Source organism: Wasmannia auropunctata, unplaced genomic scaffold, assembly GCF_000956235.1.
Source record: "Wasmannia auropunctata unplaced genomic scaffold, wasmannia.A_1.0 LD336046.1, whole genome shotgun sequence".
Taxonomy (NCBI): Eukaryota; Metazoa; Arthropoda; class Insecta; order Hymenoptera; family Formicidae; genus Wasmannia; species Wasmannia auropunctata.
Genome location: NW_012026844.1, coordinates 204208 through 223159, shown reverse-complemented (window position 1 = coordinate 223159; position 18952 = coordinate 204208).

The window sequence follows — 18952 nt, the reverse complement described above, 5'->3', positions numbered from 1 at the left end:
TTTGCACGCGCGCGCATTCTGGCCTCCGCTCAGATTCAATCTACTCGGATGCAATGACCGCGTTGCGTCATCCCGTGCGCAAAATATTCCTGCTTGATATTATTTTTGGATTAAATTGAGCAAAATAAAGGCGCTAAGTGGCCGGCCTGCTGCGTAACCGCGCCCAACAAAATCACTGAGAAAGCACTAATTGCGCGTCGCAACAAAGTTGCATCTTCGTCGCTTCAGCGCGCCGGTCACGCGAACGGTTTTATCTTAATTCGCGGAATAAATTTTTTTCTCGAACGAGAGGCTCTCCACCTGGCCTGGTGGAAGCGCTTATCGCGCGATACATTAGGGCGCATAAACTAGTACGGCAAATTAAACTCGCTACTTATCGTACAAGAAACATCGTATCCTTACACGCACGCTCCGACGATGATGGTGTGCGCGCGACGCGTACAGATACGCGCGTGTAATACGCGTCGCATATTACGCTGTAATACTACTACGATGACGACGGATTCCCCGTCGCTGCAATTTCTACGATTACAGCCGCACTTAACCGCGAGTACAAGCCGGTCGCTGATACGCGTCTACCGGTGGAAACGCCGGCAGTCTTGTTAGATCGACGGATCCGCCGTATTATTGCGAGACTATGTCGAGCACGTATACCTTCGCCGTGCGGATTAATACCCGACGTTTCGAAGTGATAACACACCCGTGGAACCTCCCATTGTAGACCATCGTAATGTAACATCTCTGCGAGCTAAATACGATCCTCACTTGTAATCCATTGTACGTGCGACATCGTTGAGACTCACTTTCCAACTTAGAGACATATCTGTACCTCGATATTTTGATTCGCTGTCATATTTGATGTGTTATATATATATATATATATATATATATATATATGTGCACTTGATTATAAATAAAATATTATTAAAATTTGTAGTCTCTCTGAATTATCTTCATGCTTATTCTTCAGGAAAGAATAATCAGTGGGACTATCAGTCCGCGGAATGTAAGGGACTCTGACGAGATTTCTCGATGATGTTGAGCGAATTAAGCCGATTTTTGTCGTATCCGCGGGAGACTGCCGCTAATGCGTCTTTGTTTCCGCAGGTATCCACGGAACTAATTGGATAGAGGTCGCCAACGTAGGAGATAATGGATATTAATTACCACGCCTTACTTTCCGCAGCATTAAACATTTTCTTAAAGAAGAGAGAGGGGACAGGGGACGGGCGTCGTGGAGGTCGACAGGGATCCACCATCCCTCATTGTTAGCCCCTTTAAAAAGACGCCGTCCCCCGTTAAGTATAATAAGTATGAAATCTGCAGGCAGCTCGGCACGCCGTAGTCCTCCTCGTCCTCGTCTTCGTCGTCGTTGTCGTCGTCGTCGTCGTCGTTGTCGCCGACGTCGTTGGAGTCGTCGTCGTCGTCGTCGCGTCGTCGTCGTCGTCGTCCGTCTCGTTGTCCTCTTCGCTCGCACACCTAGACTATTTTCATCCCTGTGTGTGCGTCCTCCTTATAATCCATCTAAATTTTAAGAGCGGATCAGCGAATCCCCCGGAAAACTTTGCCACGGAGTTGCCGCGGTAATCCATTTAAATAATTCCCGTCGAGCCAACAGCGCGAAAGGGGTTTTCTTCCGCGTTGAGAAAGTCGATCGTCTCTTTCCTTCGTCGCGTCACTTCAAGGGTGGCGCGGAGTCTTCTCGCGGAGTTGGTACATTGAAAAGTTACGGGGGCTAAGAGCTTTGATGTGGATGCGCTCAAGTATTTGGAGCATTACCAAAAGAAACGTGTCCTTCGAAAGATATCGAATATATGGATTACTAATAAAAAAAGTTTTCATTTCCATGATATGAACGATCATATTTTATGTATATAATATTTCTTGTAATAATTATTTATAATTATTTTTGTGGTGATATGTTTACAATTATTCTTGTGGATAATTAGGTATCCAGATTCAAGAAGCAAGAACAACGAAGACACTCTAAATTCATTTGTCTATTGTGAGATAAAGTAATACTTATATCTCGAGCTGCAGAGATATACCTGTGTCGTTCCGCGTTCTCACCCTAATAGATCGCATTCTCGCACGATGGACGAAGTTGTTAGTAGCGAGCGTGCTGACGCGAGAAAGCGTTGGTTCAAAGCGTATAGACTAGTCTTCTCCACGAGGATGCTCTCGTGCTGCTCTCAGTCCTGCACACGACCGTGCGCCGATAATTCACCGAGACCTCTGGCCTTACAACGTGACACAGGCGTGAGGAGCGTCCAAGCGTACCCGAATGATTAATGAAGAGATGCAAAATGCACTCGGACTATCGTTTGTTGGCGTGCCAAGCTCGGCCGCATACGAGTTGCAACAAAGATTCCTCTATCGTCGTCGAGATATTCATACCTCATGCTATGAGCTTAGAGCGAAAAATGTTCATACATACATACATACATATGAGAATTTATATTAAGTATTTAGAATAAATTATTCTGTGTATTATCAAGTATTTCTAGATAGCTTTATTAAATATTCTCCAATAAAAAGCACAAACGTAATTTGGAAAATGTTAAAACTTCTCCAAGATATTCATTTGTTTTGCAGTGCTTGTCTATTTATTATATAAATGATAATTCATCGATGCCAGATTTTGTGATCTTAATCTGACTTTTAGCTTCTAGCAGGTCAATGTGATTGGGTTAAAAATCGATAAGCCTGACAAACAGAATATATATGTGCATTCGCGACCGGTCGAAGGGCGCGAAACGAGAACACCGACGATGCGCACGCGAGAAAATAAGTGTCGTCGCGGGTTAACAGCCGGGGCAGCCGCATTCCGCGTCTGCGACGACGTCGGCGGAGGAGGGGGGGGGGGAAGAGGGGTCACCCGGGGAGGCGTTGTCGTCAACGAAAACGGCCACGTCGACGAAACTATTCCCGTCCGTTCGCGCCATGAATCTCCTCCGGTGTCTTCCTTCTCAATCTGCCGGACCTCTCTTGGACTCTGTCGATCTTTCCTCCCGAGCTGTTTCTCGCTGTCACCGCTGGATACGTTACGCTTACGTGCTAAGACGGTCGGCGCGTCGATGATTTGTTGGCAAGGCGTTCCTCACAAGACGTAAAAGTGCGTCGCGTTATTTTGACGCGGATACACGTGGTACCGTTCACCTCGCCGAGCCTCGTGTCTGGCGCACAAAGTGCAAACCAGCCACTGTGTTGGCGACGCGAGACACGTGTTTCGTACTTGCAAAGCAGCGTTCCTGTGGAAGAACCGAGGGAGGGAATCTCTTGCGGCATTTTTGAAGAAATGGTACGCGAGCTTCGAGCTTGTGTCACCACCGACGGCGAGAAAAAAAAAGAAAGAAAGAAAAAGAGAGAGAGAGAGAGAGAGAGAGAGAGAAAAGACTTTTTCGGGACAGAGAATTGGTATCTCGTGCGAGAAGACATTATCTAGAGAATGGAAGAAAAAAAGACTTCTGTCTTGAGATAAATGTAACGATCAGTCCGCAAGTTCTACAATGAAATAAATGATAATTTCTTCTTAACTTACCATGAAAGTTTATCGAGTTAGATAAATATAATGGTCTGAAATCTGAATCGTTAGCTCGCCGCAGGGACGTATTTGACGGTAAGCCACAATGGTGACCCGTGTCGTCCGAGGATTTAGTAGGGCCTCCCTTCTCGAATTCGTAGGTGATCACTCACCGATGTCATCGGTACCGACCGAGAGACAAACAAACCTGCTACCTTGTCTTGACCGTAGGGCGAAGGTGGTGTCACCATAAACGAGCTGTCGGTGCTTTGACGAATTCGAAGGGGAAGTATCGTATCGTCGGGAAAAGAGATCGCGCCCCACAAACTATACGTCGTGTAAGATGAAACGCGAATCGAACTGAACGCACGTTTTGACGGACGTCTCGCGATAATTCTTAATCGTACGAAACCCGGCGTTTCTTACTTCGGGGAGACGAGGGGGATGACAAAACTTGGGAATGAGGACGGCCGAGTAGCAGCAAAGGAACAGGCGGTCTCTCGAGCGTCGAGAGGACGTCGAGACGTCGTGGGAGGGTTTCCGATACCGCCACTTAATGCCGTGGCTCGAAATTAATTAAACTTTTGCGTTCTTCCGGGAGCGCCATGGCGCGGGAGCCGCGCGCCGTGGAAATAAAACGTTGATGACACGGCAACCCGGGTTCCGCAAAGCCCACCCCGCTGTCGCGTCGGCGAAAGGCGCGTTTCCTTAATAGGAAAAAGGTAAACGAATTCTCACGCTGTTCCGCCGTTCTGATAAAACAAAACAGCCTCCTTTTCTCCATCTCGCTCTTCGGTGTGGACAATGCGAGAGAAAAGGGAGAGTAAGATCGAACAGAGGGAAATGTATAATGATTGCAAAAAAAAAAGAGAGAACAAAAGAGGAAGAAAATAATACATATCCTCTATGACGGAATCGTGTTTCTTACAAAAAATTCACCGTCGCATCAAAATTACGCTCTATTGCCGGATCCCGCGTTAATGTATATTCAGACCGACATTCGCCGCTCATTATCGCCTCGTACACCTCTATATAATTACCGGACAACAGTGTTCAAGTATAAACGGTCGGCATCGCGCCTTGGGTGAATCTTTCCGGTTATTCAATCGTAGCGCGCGAGTCACACGGGAGTTCAAAGTGATGTATATTTATAAGTTCGTTAGTCAGAAAAAGGAAGTAAAGAAAACGGCAAAAACTAGCGAGTTTGCGCCGTCTCTTCTCGTGCCGTCTCTTGATTTCTTGTCTGTGTTTGCATTGCTCGTTCGATTGAAGACTGCGAAGATGGATGGAATGTCGATTTATCGTTATCTGTGCTCGCAACGATAATGACAAACTTTAGAAAGCGACTTAAAATGATCTCGCAAGTGATAAATCATTTCGTTTAATTTGGCAGATTTAGATCGTATTATTTTAAATTTTATATGTATATGTACATGTGAGTTCATCTGAATTATATTAAGATAAAAAAGTTGAGCTAAATATAATAAAATTAATAGTTGTGTTTTGTGTAATGCGCATGTTTTCTATAATTGCTACATATACGTCATTGACTTTAAAATGTGACGCTTAATTCATTTACGGGTTTCCGCTGGCGTCATGTTTGATCTATTAAAAAACGTGCAAAAATGAAGATATTTTTCCGAGCATCTTCCAGAATAAAATAGCATAATTATGTACGTATCTTTATTCAATTTAATTGTAATGTCTTACGATAAATTTGATAGCGAGCACAATTCGTTGCAATTTCACAGGATTTCTCGACGATTCGACCGACTCCTCTTTTTCATCATTGAGGGTTCCCTAAACACGGCATTCGCACCGGCGCGTCCTTATCCTTCAAATTGTTCCCATTCGAGGATGAACCGCTGGCGCGTCCCTGAAAGACTCGTTTGCGCTTATAAATCTCAGACTGCAGCGGTAGCGGCGCGTAGCAAAGAAGAACGGAGAAAACGGAAGGTGCCGAAGGAAACGGTGAACGCAGGGGAAAGGGGGAAAGAGGAGAGGAAGGGAGAGGATAGAGAGAGAGGCGAGAAGCGTCTCTCACAAAGCGCTTCACCCGCCTCTTTGCGGCCACAAACAACCTCTTTATGGAGTCAGCTCTAAACTCGCTTCGCGAAAGATGGAAAGAAAGGGGCAACCTATGGGAAGGGAAGAAGGGGAGGTGGGTGGGGACGGAACCTGTCCTCGGAATTCCTGATTCTTCGAAACCGTCGGAGAATTCCCGAAAGGTTCCATTCAGGACCAGCGATCTCGGGCATATCATTAGCACCGTTTCCAGGTACTCCGAGGGCTCGCGGGGGCTCGCGTGAATGGTTTGTTCGAGTTTACTGACTCTCGTCTTCCTTTGCCTCTTCTTCCCCTCTACCCCGCTACAATGTTTCTCGATCTCTCTTCCTCAAGATCTCTCGATCCCGTTCATCCTTGTCCGCTACCGTTCATTCGGTCTGTCTTCACGGTTCCTTTTTCTACCTCGGCATCTACCTTGCTTCGAGCTTACACCGCGCTACGTTCTTACGTAGATCGCCTTTTACTATTTGGCGGACGAGAAAGAATGGGAAAGTGTAGCACGGTGGTCGTTTGGTTTTGTTAAGACGGCAAAATGTGCGGTCTTCAACATGGATCTACAAGCGGGTCCTCAATGGCCTGAGAACACGCGGTGTTCTTAGGCGAGTCCGCAGGTATGTATCGAATCGACAACGACGACGACAAGGGAGACCAGCTGAATGGCCAGACGAAATTCTCGTTAACTACGGCCTTGGCGCCGCCCGAGATGCCCGCCTTGATATCACGCTTGACGATTGCGCCTTGACTGTTGACCGTTCTTTAACCTTTCTCGCGACTTTGAACTTTGTTTCGCATTATCATAAAGTCGTGGCTACGAATAGTTTGCAAATAGAGCTAGCAAAACCGCCCGACTATATCACTAATATCTTCTTTCCGTTTAATAATTATTAAAATGTTAGGCGACATCGGGCAATATTGGGTAAGATTATATCTACAAAAGTTCGGTCATTAACTTTTGTTTCGAATATTTTAAATAGATATTTTTAAACTTTTTGAATATTCCATAATTATGCTAAAATGTATAATATTCGAAAGTCTCGATTAAAATTCAGTGACTGTGCAAACGTGTTTACGTACGATTTTGCTATACAGCTGGCTGGAAATGCGTTTCAAAATCGTTGTCCAATTCCCTGATACAGATAGCCCGAACATCCGACCGATCGATGTCGTGGGTGGTCAATAACGAGGACAGCTGTGAATGAGTCCAGTGTTCGATGACTCGTTTATGCACGTCGTTATCCGCTTACACGCGAATATCCCAATGACCCAAGGCCGCGCACGAACAAAAACCATTTATTGTTCTTCGTGACTCCCGGTTCGATTTCGCAATGAGTAGTGATATCGATAATAGAAAATGGACGCAGTACAAACAGGAGCGTGTTTGTGTGTTTAATGAAAGTAGAAATACTTTAATCAAGTATAATATGGCGCAATTTATTACTGCCTCGTTCAGAGGCGGCGCGTAAAGTATTTAGAACTATTGGCAAGCGTTATTTGAATTACGTCCAAAATCGTATTGAAAGTGACGGATTAAAGAAGTAATTAATAGCCCATTACAGTTACAAGTGTTAATAAGTCAATAACAAGTATTAATGGAATGAAACAGATCTCACGACATAGCGACGAGCGTGCTAATTGAATTTACATATTAGCAACACAACATTTCTTCGCGGTTGTAAAATTCTTCTCTCACGACTGTAGCATTAGTCAATCTTATTTCCGGAAACATTATTTTTTTTAATTCGGTATTCATTCGACGAGGTGACTAAAACTCGTAAGTATCGCGCTGCACATCGCGACTTGCCTCGTTACAGCGGATGAAAACATTGACGGGGCCGACGAGCGGGTGATAAGGGGGGAGAGTGAAAAGTAGAGAGGGGAGGTGGGACAACGTGCATGCAGGTTAATAATAATTCGCGACCGGGCCGGCGGTGTCCGGATAAGATAACAGGAAAGGCTGCTCGTAATAGGCGGTAGGTACGGTATGTATTTTGCCCTACGAGAGAGACGATGGCAGCGAGAGGGAGGGAAACGGAAACGGGACAGAAGATGAGGTGAAGGGAGGAAGAGAATGAGAGCGGGAGAGCGGGGGAGAGAGAGAGAGAGAGAGAGAAAGCTAGGCGTGTGCGCGGCGTAGAACATACGCTTCATTAACGGATCATCTCGTGTTAATATCTACTTTATCCCGGGGCTGACCGTATCAGCTCTGGCCAGGCGCGCGGATACCAACGGATACCGACGCGGGTACCAACGGGACACGCGGCGCGGGCCTGCAATCTACCCTATCTCGTTGGCGCATCATCGTTCGCCGCTACGTACCCAGTGCCGTACCAAACTGCCGCGCGTCTCTTTTCACCTCGACGAACTTTCCTCGATCACCGGTGCGTCTGTCCTCTTTCGCTGCCGCGCCCTTTCCGCCCTTTTCACACGTTCTTCGTTAACGAACGGACGTATATCATGACACCCAACGAACCGACCCAATATTTTTTTTGGTAAAAACATAGATTATAAGTTTCATGGTTTTTTTTAACCGTCTAGGAATTCTGTCAAGTTTAGCAGAATATAACGTGCATCGGTCGCTCGTTTTTATAAAACTTTTCAAGGCTCGATACCTATGTGTAAAATATATCTTCGACACTTGGTTTACAACAGAGCGGTTACGCAGCGACAGTTTTATCGACAATTTTCTATGGACGTCTTTTTATCTTTTTCTCTCGTTTCTCGTCGACTCGCGAGTACGACATTCCGAATCGTGGAGACTAACGTAGGTGAAGTACAGATGATACGTATGCGGTGTGAGCGGCCGTACCGGGGAGGGACGGCGGGAGTAAGGATAAGTGAGGGAAAAGGTGTTCGGGCGATGGTAGCTCGAGGGTTACGAGTGCCGCGGGGCCACGCGCGCCCTGTGACTCGTATAACATCGTAATCGCAATGACGGTAATACCGTCTCGTAAAGTCTTTTTACATAATCAACATTATTCATAATTTAGGGGCGAATGGGCCACCGGGAACGCGCGCCCGAGAAGACAGGGATGCTGAATGGTGGTGGTGGTGGTGATGGTGGTGGTAGTGGTGGTGGCGACGATAGCGGGGGTAGTGTGCCGGCGATGGTAGGTAGCGTAGAGGAATGGCTTGTGTGGTCTCTCGAAGCACAGCGCAGAATACACCCTCCCTCCCTTCCTTCCTCCCTTCTATTCGTGCGTTTCCTGCCCGATGACGAAGTGGGCATAACCACGTGCTCGTGGAACGCTGCCACGGAGGGTGGAAGGGGTGCTTAGACAAACGAGCCCCTTGTGGGGTGTTCCAAAGGATATTCTACCAACCGACCGTATCGCGGCTGCCCGGGCATTGCTGGCAGGATATGTAATAGTATGTACGTACTCGCGTAATATTAGAGCTCCCTCGTAGTTTGTCTGCTAACGGGATAGGTAGGGGAATGACGAGCGAGAATTACCTCCATTTACACGTTTGGTTTAGACGAGACTGTCAGTATTCAATCGCCACCTCGCATTAAGATCGCGCGATAATTTTGCCAATTCACGTTGAAGCGTTTTGCGGAGGTTGACATCAAAATTATGCCGAGAAATAAAAAAAAAAAGAAATGTCTGTTCTCTGTAATAAGAGTACAATATTTCATCGGTACGATTATTAATTTTTACAACACCTACTGTGATGTATTTTTCACTCGATATGGATTTCTTTCGATTGCTATTAAATAATCATGTTAAAATAATACAACTTTTATCCCATAATTATATCAGCTTCAACGTTTCATTCCGTCCTTCAATAATTAATGATACTATCTTTCAACTAGTACGACAAAAGTTAGTAAGCGAGAGAACGAGGGATACGTGGATGCCATAAAAGATACAGGCGTACTAACGGAATGTTTGTCTTAGGGCCAAGGGCTCTAAGCTGGTCAAGAGTGAGGTCCAGGAAGTGGAACTGGACGATACGGGAGAGAGTAGGTAGAGGTTGTAGATGGAGTAGGTTGGTCGAACTGGTAGTCAGCTGCTGTCAGTCCAGTCCATCCGTCCGTCCGTTCGAAGTCCGTTCCAGCCAGACACGAACCCCACCGCCTTTCGAGGTCGGAGGTGGATACACGCTTTTCTACTTAGCGAAGGGGCACCCCCAAGGGGGTTGAAGGCCGAGACCCACCCTAATTGCGTCCGAGAGACCGGACAAAGCGCGACTCGTGTATGTGTGCGCGCGAGCGCCCGGTCGAAGGAGCACGGAGGTGGAGGAGATAGAGGAGGAGGAAGCCGAAGGCGGCGGAGGGAGATGAGGGGACGGTTATGTCCGGAGCCAGGCGTTCAGTTCCGGTTCCCACCTCTTGTCCGTCGGGCTACTGCCCTCTGGCAGTCGACACGGTGTACTACAAAGTTTGGCGGACTGAATAAACTTGGCGGCCGACCCTCGGACAACTTGGAAAAACCAGACAACACGATGTGAAAAGGCACGGACCGGAAATAAAGGAGCGGGCGGACAAGGCGGTGTGCTCGCGGTCATCCCGATGTCTATGCAATGCCTCTGTGTGGAAGAGACTTTATATCTACTTACACATATTACTACAAGTATAAGAAGCAGATTAAATGCGTACACATTGCGAGAAATAATGGAATTAACTATGTCGAATTTTGTTAAGTATGGCGTATGCGAGTCTGCAGATAAAGAAAAATTACAGAGATCTCGAAAATCTTGTATCAGCCTTTGACCGTGAATCTTTTGCTAATTTAAAACTGATTTATCCAGCAAATTCCAGGTTACATGCAACGTACCTATCAGTTGTAATTTCCCACTCAACACATGTGTTATATTATAGTTATATTGTTGAGTGGGAAATCACAACTAACAAGTCCGTTTCATGTAACTTGCTGTTCGCAGGAATCCTTTAACGAAAACTGAATTGTATAAGATATTTAAAAAAAAGATAGCAAATCTAAAAAATAGATTTCATACGTTATTTTTAAATAATGGTTTAATTTAATGGTTTAAAATTATACATAAAGTACACCTAAAAAAAACTTATTATCAAATTAATATATTGTATTCGTCAGTATTTCGAGACAAAAGACAGAAGGATGAACGATAATCCTGCAATACATGTACAGCGAAGGGAGATCTACGTTTCTTTTCCTGCACAAGCTACTCGAATCATTGTTTCAGCGCTTGAGCCGTATCAAATCCGGAAGACATCAAGGTATGAAGGCAACATCCACGCGTGTGTGTTCGTCGCAGTCGCTCGTGCCTCGACGGAACTTCGCGAGTCGTGCTGTGGTGAGCACTGCAGCGCCTCCTGGAGCAAGACAAGAACTCGGATGGAGGCGGAGTTCGAGGTACGGCCTTCTCGCGTACGCTCCTCCCATAAGCTCGCAAGCTGCCGGGGCAGGCAACACAGTTGAACGGCATCTATATGGATCTTGGAAGCTTGGACCCGGGCCAACCTAGCGCAACCTGACGGCAAGTGCCGTGAACGTGCCACGGCACCTATTCCGCTGCCTGGAGTCGAGGCCTGTGGACCTGTCCTGTCGTTCGGCTTGTCTGACACTCTGTCGTTCGTTCCCTCACGTGCCCTCGCGCCATACGAAATCAAGAAAAGTATTACGTGAATTCGTACCTGCACGCATCACTGCTTCACGCCTGATTATGTCCCCGACATGTATGTGACACCTCTCGACAAAGATGACACAATTGTGATGTTTCGAGACTCATGTAATAGACTCGAGATTAAAAGGAATATATATTATTATAATAATGATTACATTCAAATTACCACATCATGGATTTCTGACATACAAATTTCACGTAATTCTTTTACTTCTGCAATTATTGTAATGATTCATACATGTTTTACATTAAACAAAAAAATAAAATTATAGTGTTTTACACGCGAACCAGTCGAACACGTTTACGGTCTATAATAAATGTAAATGAATGGTAATTAGAATCTTTGAGTTTAAGATCATCTTTTCGATTTAAATCGTGTCGCAGATTGATTTGATAGATATTAAATAATCTTGTTATTTTCGCTCTTATACTACAACATGCATCAATATCCGATCAATAAGAAAAAAAGTGTACGAAAAGAGTAAGTTTCTCATTGCACCGGCTCTACCGACGATGAGAAATAGGCTATCTTTTAAATCGTTTTAGAGCCCTGTAGCCGGAGGAAGTGAAGATCAATAAAACAGTGAGAGAAAAAGAACAATTTGAGGGTGGCTCCGGTTTCACAGCGACGGTGCACGTTTGATGGGCAAGGGAGGCGCGGGGGGTGCGAGAGGGTAGCGAAAGAAGGGTGGCTGAATGGTGTGGCGCGCAAGGTGGGTGGAGATGGCGCGACATTTCATTCAATTTAAATGAAACTCGTATTAACGATGTGAAATCAGTGAATTCAATTAGGCGAGCTTTATTAATACAACATGATTAATTAAACAATAGAGCGCGATGGAGGAGGGGGACGAAATAAGAACGGGGAACGAGCAAAGGGTTACCCCGAGAGAGCGCGGCAGATGTTCGTGGCGTCAACCGAATTATTAAATATCGTAAGTTTGCACGTCTGTCGCGCGAACAAGCTTTCAGTAGATACAGATCTTTCACGCCATCACCGGTCGATTTACCGTGGACTTCCGCGTATTATATCAAACTGGGCTGAGTGTACGATGATAAAAGAAAATTTTCTATTTTGTTCTTGACGTACATATTTGACGGGAGAGAGAGAGCAGATGTAAGGATCGTTATTACACGTCAAACTGTTCGAGGAAGAGAATACATCTATTTGCTTGGGATTGTAAAAGGTGTTTATAAGTGGAACGACGTTTTCCTTTGTTCTCGCCGAGACGGTGGAGACAGGTATATACTTCAGTCGCCTGTACTAAAACGACACGGGTGAATTTAACCGGAAAATCACCACCTGAAAAATGAGCCTTTCCAAATTCGACCGTGACCGTGTGGACCTAAGGGAATAACTCACGGATTCTATTTCATGCTATACGAAAGCAGAACTCGGAGGAGCTAAGGGCGCGGTGGTTTGCTTACGACGAGATTGAGTCGGATTAAACGCGAGGAAGGGAGGGGAGGGGACAAATAAGAAAATAAAAAAAAATCTCGCTCCACTAATTTCCCTTTAACTAGCTAGAAGGCTTAAGTCATTTTAATTGCGGCCGACTTGTTGGCGCGTTATCGCGACTTTTAGCTAAAATATCTCATTCCCTGTAGCTCTTCATATCGAGTCGAGCATACAAGCCGCGGCGTTCCAAGGTTTAGACGAACTTTTTCAATGAAGATTATTCCGAAGTCCGCTAACTACTCAGCGCTCTCTTGAGGGTTTGCGCCAACTTTTTTCATTCGCCTAACTTTCCCGAGAGTCCGCGCCGACGAAGGAGAAAGAGTAGATTGGCGAGCACGGAAACAGGAACATGGAGACGGCTACATGTTCCGTTTACTGCCACCTTAAACCTGTTACGATTACGTCGCCTCGGAGCCCACGATGCTCATAAAAAGAGATGCTTTAATAAAGACATTTATGCATAGTTAAAACATCTACGTGCTCCACTTTACTTCGGAAATAATTTTTAAAATTCAGATCACATTACTGTGTAGTAGAACCAAATGTTACATTACGTTATAAATTCAAATATTAAAACGAAATACGATTATGGATGAATAAATAATATCACGCTGTGTTAAACGATAAAAAATTCCCGCATATAAATTAATCTTCATTTACGTTATTATATTACGGTAGCAGCAATGTGCTTTTCATGTCGCTACAGCTCGGTCGTCTCTCTATCGAGTAGTCGACGACACGGCCTCATCCGAAGAAGGGCCCACGCGATTTATCGCTCGTTAGCCTTCAGAGCGAGACCAGTCGACCGGTCTCACCACCACTGCTCGATTCGAGCATAATGACTGTAAGAGGTATGCGGCGTATTCAGGCGTCAAAATCCGCGGCCTTACGTTGCCTCGTAATTGGTCCGTCATTCTTCGACCCGTCAAAATACACAGTGGGTATAAAGGAAGAGGGAGCTGCTGCTGTCGATGCTCGGCGAAGGACCTGATTAGCGACCCATGGATCCCTCGGACATCCACGTAAGTCCCCAGTCATGGAGGCGCGAACTTGGTGGGGGCGAAGAACGAGAGAGAGGAAGAGAGAGAAAGGGGAGAATGGAAAAGAAGGCGAGGACTCCGCCGCGCCGATGCGAGCACCTGACATTCATGACTCGAAACATCGTTTGACGTTCATTCAGGGCAACTTTTCGAGGCAGCCTGTTTTCAGCGCGCGGATCGAATAAGGCCCCCACAATGGCCCGTGATGCAGGCAGCGTAGATAATTGAACGTTTCAGTGGCTGCCTGCCACGAGTAATAACGGTATAGGGTACGTGCATACATCTGATTGCGAGAGATCGACCGCTTGTGGTTGTGGTGTAAGGAGGGAAAACGTGGCTGGCATTAAGGACGCGCTGACTTAAACCTCCGCACGCAAGTCCTCTCATCGAGGAAGTGTCTTCATTATCCGTTGACAAGCTCGTCGACTATGAATAGAGGCGTGGAACACGGACTTTGTCCGTGAACGAGGTACGACAAAGCGCGAAAACGCGATTGTACCAATATTGTTATGCACTCGTCTGTCGGTGTGATGTGAGCTGCGCATAATACTTCTTTGAAAAATATTTTTCCGCTTGTGCGCAACGTTGTAAGAGCGCCGTTGAAGAATCGGCAGATTAAAAATATAGGTACATATACGCCCCTCCGCGCGTATTCCTCGTATACGATGATTAATTACGACCGCGATATTAACCGTCGCGCATCCACCAGGACTGTCGACGGCACTCGTGCAGCTGGATTTCCGACAGCGAGGACAGCTTCAGTCAAACGAAGACGCACTAACGCGTAACGCATTTCGAATATTGGCAATCAGGACGTCGCATTTAATTTTGGAACTCCCCTCTCGTCACAAGAAACGACAAACGTTTTGATCAAACATTTGGCAAACACTCGTCGCATGGGCTCGAGCTCGGCTCTCCCGTGCTCGTCTGAACCGAAACAACTCTGTCGCTTCCACAAACAACCGCCGAAGCAGGACGAGCCGGTGATGGAGGGAGATGAACGATCAGTTGTTTTGCTACTGTCTGCGCAGCCAAGTTCGCTGGGCTGCATATCTCGGGGCGTTTGCTTCGTCAACCTCTTCAACGTACTTTCCTTCAGTTTCAGCTCTCTCCCCAGACATAATGTATCTTCTTAATATCTCACTAATATACATATTACCATCAATATCGCAATTATAATTAGATTTTTGTCTCGATCAATTATACCATAATATAAAAAATTAATCGATTTTAACAAAATATCTGTAATTACTATGCGCCCTTTTTTTTCTATCAACGTCGCGATCATAATATTAAAGAATATATTCCTTACAAGCAATTACGTTGTTCTTGGGCAGTTGCAAATATATATGCGAGAGTATAACGCATGTTTCAGACGCGATGATGTTAAGAAGAATACACGCTGCCATGACTTGATACGGGCTGGCAATAAAGCGACATGCCGTTGTTACCGTAACTATTAATTAGCAGCCAGCTACAACGCCGTCGTGCCGTCGCTCACGGGATCTGTTTCAACGTATATAAAGATCGGAACATATCGCGCAGCCTAAATGGAAACGTCACGATGATCGTGTAAGTGGCTTGTCTAACATTTTGATTAACACGTCGGTTGCCGGCAAAACGAAGGCAGAAAGCTGCAAAACGCGAAAGGGGCCCCTCCCCTCGCCTTCCTCGTTCTTTATGGTGCGCGCACAGACGTAGGTTGGTATTAGCTTGTCGAGGAGAAGGCGGCTGTCACTCAGCCAGGGCCAGGTATCCCGAAAGACCGTCTGGCTGTGTCAGAAGGTAGATATACGTGAGGCTAGGGCATGTGAATCGATCTGTTAAGAACATGTTTACACGCTACCGCCTCTCACTCCTACCAGTTTTCGACCAATCTCCCTCTCTCCGCGCTCCCATCTTTCTCTCTCTCTCTCTCTCTCTCTCTCTCTCTCGCGCGCGCGCGCGCGATTCTAATAATTTATCCATTGCCAAATCGGACCGTTTTCTTTTTACGTTGCCGACGATTTTATCACTAGTATTATTCAGCCTCGCACATTATAGTCTTTCGCTCGCATTATTCCGCGATAAACGATTGCGCGCTTCTCACGCATCCTTGAAGATGGTAGACAATTTTCTCGGTGGAGTCCACACTACGAGGGAATGAGAGTGACGCTGCACCGTCCAACAAATGGTCGTTTGCCTATATCCGAGGCGGGCTCTTATTCCGGGTGCCGGGCCAAATAAGTACAGTTTACAGTCGAGGGTCGTAGGGTTCATGACGTTACTTATGCAATGTAACTCAACTCGGCTCGACTCGACTCGACGCGGGCGCGGCGCGGGCGCGGGCGCGGGAGAAGCTGTGAGGCAGGCGGGAGACGGTGGAGTATTCCCGTCGAATTCATGCCCTCTTAGAATACAACCCTTGTGCGGAAGGGTCGCGGGGAACCCTTATATTACTTACGTAGACCCGGATCAGGACCACTCGGCCCCTTTTATGTATGGAAACCCCTGCGTATAATACTCTCCTCTCGCTAGCGAGAGGCATCGCGCTCGTCGGGGGTGGATTCGAGTTGGATCATGGTCACCGACAGTCTTCTCAAATTACCCATCGTTTAGAACTCGTTTCTCGCCGGTGAGTGCAAATGCATACAAATATATATGCTGATCGCGCTCCGGTAGGGGCGCCTGTATATAAAGGGCCCCGGCTCGTTTGACTGCACGTAGAATGATGTTTATCGGATTATATCGAACGTCAATCTGGAGAGATCCGTTTCGTGGTACTAATCCCGTTCCGCGAAGTCGTCTCGCGTGTCGAAAACTAACTCTAATGAAAGGCCACGTTATTGTACATGATCGCGCGACTAAAGAGAGAAATACGACTTAAAGAGGATTGCACAGCAAGAGGATCTATCGATCAATATTGACTTCAATTCAGAAACTTTGTATACTTTTCTCAGTCTGTCGCGCAGGCGACAAACATTTAAAAATATATAAGTACAGCGATTATGTATCTTTTCATCAACTACGCATATTGTACTTTTAAGAATTGTTTTTAAACTATAATTATTTACAGGACATAATTTTTGTGATATCAATTGTTGCCATTTTGAAAAGAAAAAAATCAATGAAATTTGACGAATCAGGCAACGTCTTGTCGACAGCTGCCTTATTCTTCGGATTCATCCCTCCGCCATGACAGAAGAGAGCAACTGGGACAAAGCGTTGACGTGAGAGGAAAGAGAGTGGCGGCGGCGGGCCACACGAAGAAGTGGCGGCGGAAAACGGCTTCTTTGACAAATTCGATTCGCGTGTCACGGCACGCGGAACACGGCGAAAACCGGAGGGTGTTCCACTCTCGCAGACGCTAAATCAGCTAAATGGCTGGCAGAACCAGCGGGGATCGGAAACCTGTGTAACGCGAGGTGTGACAGGCGTGGCTGACGCCATCGGTAAAATCTTGAATATTTGATGCCGCGCGTCTCGCGGCTGCCGCAGTGACGACTACGACGACGCCGACGAGATATTGAGAGCCGCGAGAATTTCAAGCGTCGCATCGTGCAGAAAATCAAGTCTCATCGCCCTTCCTCTAAGAGGAATCGAGTGTAGGAATACCGGATTGTCTGGCCCGTCACCTCTTATCTTCGTTACCCGTCATCGCTCTTCGTTCCGCGAGAATTATTCAACGACTTTAATGCTGTGCATACACTGCGAGCGCGGTTGAATAATTGATATTCCTTGAGCCATTCATTCGCCTAGGTATTAATTATTTCCATTACGTACGCAGAGCGTGTATAGCAATTTAATTATAGAAATTGTATTTATCGTCGACGATCATCGTTCACTTAAAAAAAATGTGTGCAGCTTCGAGTATATCTCTTTTAGCACCGATATGATCAATACTCAATCAATCAAGCTATATCTTCTTCTTCAAGTATATATACAAACACAATTTGCGAAATTGTCGTTTCAAGTTTATTCTGTCCTCAATAAAGTATGAAATAAACATTCGCACACAGAGAGAAATTGAATGTTTCTCGCACGTGCGATAATTCGCATTGTACGGACTGGATATTATATGAGTCATCTCGAACGCGAAACGACCAAAGACGATAACAATCGCGTTAACGTTTTTACGACGTGTGTTCAGGCGGATCCGGTGGGTACACTGGTGCGCGATGTCGGCGAGAAATGATGATTGAATTAAGTGTCTTAAAACCAGAGACGCCCATTGACGACCGCACGACGACCGGTCGTTTCCGCCGATCGCGGCGAAACGGCGCAAACAGCCTTTAGTGCCTCGCGGCAAAGAGAAGACCCGTATCCCCGAACGGACTCATTCCCAGGACTCATCCAATTAATCATTTTACGAGCCATCGACTCTTCCCTCGTTTCGCAGTACAATCCTACGGTCGCGTTTCGCTGTTGTCCGTTCTGTTGCAAAAAAAAGAGGAACGCGGAACGCGAACAGTATAAAAAAAAAACAAAGAGAGAATAAAAATACAACGCGGCGTAATTTTTATCGTTGAATGTTCCGACGCTGGCCGTGACACGTCGAGCGAATTAACAAGCTCGGCTCGCGATTTCCGACGGTACATCAACAACGCCGTCCCCCGTCCCCCTTCTGCCGTTCCGATGTTAATGCGTATTAATGTCGAGCATGTAGATATTCGCTTTACGTGAATCCGCCGTGTGTAGGTAACAAGCGCATTTATTTATGGATAGCTGGGACGCCCGATGAAACATCAATGTGTCCGCGCCGAGAGCAGGAACGTGGGAGCGACGCGAGTGCAAGGGAGAGGCGTTCATAGACGAACTAGCGAGATAGCCGGAGAAAGAGGATGCCAGAAAAAGGGGAAGTGAGAGAGAGAGGGGAAGAGGAGCGCAGGGAAAGAGAAAAAGGGATGACGATAGAGAAAGAGGATGAATAGGCGCGGAACGAACGTGTTTGTGAAAAGTACGAAATCGTTGGTTGATAATGGGTGCAGTTTATCAGGCCTCCCCCCTTACCCGTCCCCATCCACCTTTCCGTGTCCACGGCCCCTGTACCGCTCTTCCGTACCAGCGGCGGCAATAGCGGGTGCTTTCATTGTACACGCGGCCTGCAAACAATAATCATGACACGCGGGATTGCCCGGCAATGACAATGGAATTGATGAAATATCGATTGCGCGCCCGACGACACCGTATAATTGTTTTACAACGACTGGTGCGCCATTCGGCGCCGCCGATAGGACTCTGCGGTGGCTACGTAAAATCGCTCCCGTACGTTTTCCAGGC